Source organism: Capricornis sumatraensis, chromosome 4, assembly GCF_032405125.1.
Source record: "Capricornis sumatraensis isolate serow.1 chromosome 4, serow.2, whole genome shotgun sequence".
Classification (NCBI taxonomy): domain Eukaryota; kingdom Metazoa; phylum Chordata; class Mammalia; order Artiodactyla; family Bovidae; genus Capricornis; species Capricornis sumatraensis.
Genome location: NC_091072.1, coordinates 153404296 through 153410734, shown reverse-complemented (window position 1 = coordinate 153410734; position 6439 = coordinate 153404296).

Below are 6439 nucleotides of genomic sequence, written 5' to 3'. Positions count from 1 at the left end.
GTGATTTTGCTGAGCATCCATTGCTATGTTGTCCGACCTGTACTGCGAGTTTCTAGAGGACAGAGGGCGGGACATGTGTCTTATTGAATATTTATTCATTTGGCTGAAGCAGATCTTAGTTGTGACATGTGGATCCAGTTCCCTGACCGGGTGTCAAACCTGGGCCCTGAGCATTGGGAGCTCAGAGTGTTAGCCACTGGACCACCAGGGAAGTCCTCCGGGGGCACATGTCTTAATCATCTTTGTATTTTAGAGCATCTCAGACAATGCTTTACACACTGATACATACAGTGCTTGATAAATTATGAATTGAATTGTCTATAAAGATCCTGAAAATTGAGAATCATAATTAAACTGACAAGCACATAAAGGATGATGACTATCATTAGCTATGTATTTATTTCTCTTTGAAACTCCCATAGATCACTGATCACTTTATCACCCCCATGACATTTACCACTCTTCACTTTGGAATTTTTTTCAATATTTATTTATTTGGATCTTCATTACAGCATGTGGGATCTAGTCCCTTGACTAGGGATCACACCTGAGCCCTCTTGCATTGATAGCGTAGTGTTTTAGCCACTGGACAACCAGGGAAGTCCCTACTTTGGATTCTTGGTATGTATATATATATGTGCATGTGTTTATTTCTACAAAACTGGATGGAACACTTGAAGTCTGGGGTGTTATTCATCTCGGTGCTCTCTCTCACAAGTAGCTAGTCAAGTGCCTCAAAGATGCACAATAAACATTGCTGAGTAAATTAATTTTTTGAGTTTTCTTTGAAATTACCAAATAAGTTCTGAACAGGTTCTTAATATCTTGGGGGTAAACATGATAATGACAATACTGGTGATTATGATGGTATTCAGCAGCCTTCATCATGATGATTCCTTGACCCTAAGATCTTTCACCTTTATGAGGTTAAGGGTTGGCAGGAGCCATGTCTATGCCATAAATGCTGAACATGGCATCTTTTGATTCCAGGGAGATAAAAAGAAGGGTAGCTGGCATACACTGAATTGTGTCCGCTCTCCCTCACAACTGATTTGTTGAAGCCTTAACCCTCAATGTGGCTCTATTTGGAGATGGGTCCTTGGGGCCTTTAGGGAGGTAATTAAGGTTAATGAAGTCATAAGAGTGGTGCCCTGATCCAGTAGGATTCATGTCCTTATAAGAGGAAGAGACGCCAGGAGTGTATGCACAGAGGGAGGCCGTGCAAGAAGGTGGCCATTGGCAAGCCAGGAGCAGAGGCTTCACCAGAAATGGACTATGAGTTTGGACTTCCAGTCTCCAGAACTGTGAGAGAATTTCTGTTGTTTAAGCCACCTAGTGTGTGGCATCTTAGAAGACTAACATAGTAGCTTGAGTCTTAAAAGTAAAAAACATCGACTTCTTTTTGGTTTTTAAGTCCTCTGTTTCACAACTATTGGGTCTGGGGCAACCTGGATCCCACCTGCATTCTCTGTCTTTCTCCCTGAGTAGAAGTTTGGAATGAAAGCAGGAGCTGTGTTTTCAGTCCCTCTGATGGTTAGTTTTGTGTGTCAACTTGACTGGGCCATGGGACGCCCAGACATTCAGTTAGGCATTATTCTGGGTGTGTTTGTGAAGGTGTTTCTGAATGAGATGAACATCTGACTCGGTAAACTGAGTAAAGCAGATTGTCCTCCCCATTGGATGAGGTGGGCCTCATCCAATAAGCTGAAGATTTGAATTAAATGAAAGGGCTGAGTAAGAGGGACCAGCTGCCTGCCTGGCTGCTGAGCTGAGACCCTGGGCTTCTCCTGCCTTGATCTGGAGCTCACACCAGCAGCTCTCCTGGATCCAACTTGAAGACTTTGTCTTCGGCTCCATGATCATGCAAGCCAGCTCCCTATTTTCTCTCTCTCTGTGTATGTGTGTCTCCTATGGGTTCTATTTCTTTGGAGAACCCTAATACGGTCCCCCTTTTTGCAGGTGGAAAAACTGAAATCAGATACAGGCTGTTCACAGAGAAGAGCAATGTTGCTCTTGACAGTTCGGAACTTCCCTGCTCCCTGTAGAGATTTTTAAAAATTAGCCTCAAAAGCCAGGTGATATGGACTCAACTAGGATCCAGCATTTCGTTCTTGTAAAAAGAGTGAAGTAGGGACTTCCCTGGTGGTCCTTTGATTAAGAATCTGCCTTCCAATGCAGAGGATGTTGGTTTGATCCATGGTTGGGGAACTAAGATCCCACATGACACGGGGCTTAGAACTAAACCCAGTATGCCACAACTAGAGAGAAGTCTGCCTGCCACAATGAAAGATCCCACATGTGGCAACTAGGACCCGATGCAGCCAAGAATAAATAAATAATAATAAAGAAAAGATGGAGTTTACTTTGCCAAGGGGAGACCAGAGCCTGGAGGAAGACTTGTACCTTCCAGGCACCTGCGCTGCTAGGGGATGCTCGAGGTTCCAGGAGGAAACCGTATTTTATAATAGGTTTATCTAGATTTAGGCACTTGCCACATGGATTTAACTCTGGTGATGGGTGATTGCCTGCCTGAAGACCTCTTGCATTTGATTGCTGGGCTCCCTGCTTGTGTCCCAGCCCTGCAGGTGCTGAAAGGGCGGGGGCGCTGATGGCCACAGAATCGCAGGCGCACTGGTTCCCCTCTGAGGGCTGACCGCTGCACAAAGGTGAAGGCACACAGCCCAGGCGGCCCTGCTCCCAGGCGAGTCCCCTCCTAAACCCACCGTGGAGGAGGGTCTGGGTGGCCTTGTTTCAAGCAGGGGACAGCAGCATTTTCCTGACGGTTCTGATTCCTCCCCTGCTCCCTGCCTGCCAGCTGGCTGACGTCAGAAGTGGGAGCTTTCAACGCATTCACTCCCATGGTGTTGCCTTTGATCCTGGCTAAGCTCAGCTTCCTGGGTGGGAGCCAGTGGTGGGGGCAGCCCTTTAGGCCCTCACCTGCCAGTCACAGGAAAATGAGATGGAGGGGACAGGAGGCAGTGGGCACTTAGAGCTGGGGGTCAAGGGCTGACAGGTGACCTGCAGAGAACACTGAGCTCAGGGGACGAAGGAAAACTCACCTCCTTCACAAACGGGCAAGCCGGTCAGAGGCCAGTGGGCGCCTGCCCTCACCCACCTAAGGCTCTGTTACTGACCCTGTGACCACCTCCTGCAGCTGCCAGTCCTATTAAAAGCACCAAACGAGCAGCACCGCAGGAAAGATAAGGCGGTCCGGTCAGTGTCTCCCCTCAGGCCTTGGTGTTCTGCATACAGTTGATGCTTCACTTTCAGAAGGACTGCTGGGTTCTCTTGTTTTCCAGAAATTTCACAGAACGCTATGGGTATCACAGAGATCCAGGCTTTCTCAACCATACCCTGGCGGTGTGTTAAAAGAGCTGGAAAACAGCTCTCACCATCGACATCATAAATCCACTTTAGAAAACTATCTCAGGAAAAATAACCATGTCATTTCATGGCCTTTGCACAGTCTGCTCAGAGCTGTTGTTGACAGCAGCAAAAAGTCGGAAAGAACTAGAAGGGCCAGCACACCGGCAGGAAGGATTATGTGGATGCTAAGAGGAGAACTTGGAACCTCGACCGTCACCTCGTTTGGAATAAGGGTCTTTGCAGGTGTGATTAAGATCTCAAGACGAGAGCACCTGGATTAGGGTGCTTCCTAAATCCAGCAAAATTAAGCGAGATGGAAAAGGATAAGACATAGAAACACAGAATGCAGTAAGGCAGGGGTGGGAGACATTTGGCCACAAGTGCAGGGACACCAGGAACCCCCAGAGGCTGGAGGACACAGGAAGATCCTCTCCAGGGCCTCTGGAGAGAGACGCCTTGACTGCGGACTTCCAGCCTCCAGAGCTACGAGAGTAAGCTTCTATGGTCTGAAGCCCCCCAGCTCCTGGTCGTTTGCTTCAGCAACCCCAGGAGACAAATGTGTATAGTGGAGAAGCAGTAATGCTGAAAACTGAACAGATAGTAAGAACGTAGCAAGCACTAGACACACGTTTATGACAAACAATATGCTCGCGTATGGAGAAGGTAGAGATGATGTTGCTTTCATGCATTTTTTTTTTTTTAGTAAGGTTGTTTGAATGAACACATTTCATGTCTTACAAATATAATGAGTAATGTGGCCTGTTCACAACCCTGAAAATACAGGTCTGGTCACCCCGCGTGGCAGGACAGCCACCCCAGGACCAAGCTGCTTTTCACTCTGGAATCTTGACCCCAGCATACCACCTCACAGATCCACCACTAAAATCTGAGTGTCCTCCCACACCTGCTTCCCTGAGACAGAGTAACCCCCTCTCAGGCCACAGTCCCCTGCCTGTGTCTTTACCAAATACTCTCTCACAAACCCCATCACTTCCCCACTCTCCAGCCCCACCTTCCACAAGCCCGAAAAAAAGGTGAGGCAAACAGCATGTCATTTCTTGACCTAGTCCTGATTAAACAGCCCCGAGAAAGTGTTAACCTGCATTTGCCTATGTAACAAGACGCAGATCCCTCAGAGACCATTAGTCTTACTTAATCCAACTAAACGTGCCCATATGCAAAGTCCATGTCTATTTAACCTACTTCATGCACCTATTTCAAATATTTTAAGTGGAATTTATCAAAAAGACTTAACCATCCTATAATAAGAAATCTTTTGTAGTACTTTAAATACTCCATTCCCTGAATCATTTAACACCTTCCATGGAGGAGGAAATGGCAACCCACTCCAGTATTCTTGCCTGGAGAATCCCATGGATAGGGGAGCCTGGCAGGCTACAGTCCATGGGGTCTCAAAGAGCTGGACATGACTTAGCAACTACACAGATATAGAAAACAAACTAATGATTATCAAAGGAGAAGTGTGATGGGACAAATTATGTGTATGGGATTAAGAGATTAAAAACTCCTATTTATAAAACAGCAACAAGTTTATATTGTATCAGATAAAGAATTATAGCCCTTATTGTATAATAACATTTGGTAGAGTATAATCTGTAAAATACTGAATCACTGTGCTGTACACCTGAAACTAGGATAATATTGTAAACCTACTGTAATTAAAAAAAAAAAAAAAACACCTTCCAGTCTTTTTAGTAGATTTTTGCTCATGTGACACAAAAGTATCATAAAGAAAATAAGGCAGAAAAATTTTATCCCCATGTTTAAGGTAAGAAAATAGAGACCTATTCCCCTTATACGTGGAAACTAAGAAGAAATGACACAAATAAATTTACTTACAAAACAGGAAGAGACTTAGAAAACAAACTTATGGTTGTTGAGGGGGAAGGGACAGTTCGGAACTTTGGGGAGGTCATGTACACCCTGTTGTATTTAAAATGGATAACCAATAAAGACTTACTGTATAGAACATGGAACTCTGCTCAATGTTACATGCCAGCCTGGATGGGAGGGGGGTTTGGGCGAGAACAGATACATGTATATGTATGGCTGAATCCCTTCACTGTTCACCTGAAACTCCCACAACATTGTTAATCAGCTATACCTCAATACAAAATATTTTTGGCATTAAAAAAAAAACAACAAAATAGAGACCTAAAGATTAAACGACTTTTGCAAAGTTACAGAGCAATTCAGCAGCAGAGCCAGCATCTCTTTATAAGGAGAGATTGCTTAGCTTTCCTGCCATCAATCAACGTTGATGCTACTGTTAAAGTGACTTTTCTCTAAAAGGATTTCTGCAAAAATCCTTTGGTTTTTCAACCAAGTCTCCAAATATTACCTGATGCTTGTCAGTCCCCATCTCAGATGGTAGAAAAGGTATGTGAAAAGTTTCAGAGGTGCTTGAAAAAGAGGAGCTTGGCAACAGTGTGAAATGAGAGCTGGGGGTCAGTATTAAAATTAGAAGTGGGTCATAAAACCCAGCCCTGCCAGGTCGCCTGGGGAGGGACAGCGGCTCTGGTGGCCCCCACCCCTCTTCTACGTCAGCCTTTCTGCCAGGCTACCCACCCGCCCACTGACTGCAAGGCCCTTCTGCCAGCCTGCAGTTCAGCCAGCTAATATTCTCCTGAACAAACCTCGTCTGCAGCCACTTTTTCACAGGTTCTCAAGTACTGGGGTTACCAAGAGGGCTGGATGTTTGAAAGAAAACAGAAAAAAAAAAAAAACAAAAAAACCACCATTACAGTGGTTATCTCAGAGGCATGGGATCACAAGTCCCAAATTTGCTTTTATACAACTTTTTAAATTTATAAAATATATCAATCAGTTCGGTTCAGTTCAGTCGCTCAGTCCTGTCCGACTCTTTGTGACCTCATGAATTGCAGCACGCCAGGCCTCCCTGTCCATCACCAACTCCCGGAGTTCACCCAAACTCACGTGCATCAAGTTGGTGATGCCATCCAGCCATCTCATCCTCTGTCGTCCCCTTCTCCTCCCGCCCCTAATCCATCCCAGTATCAGGGTCTTTTCCAATGAGTCAACTCTTCGCATG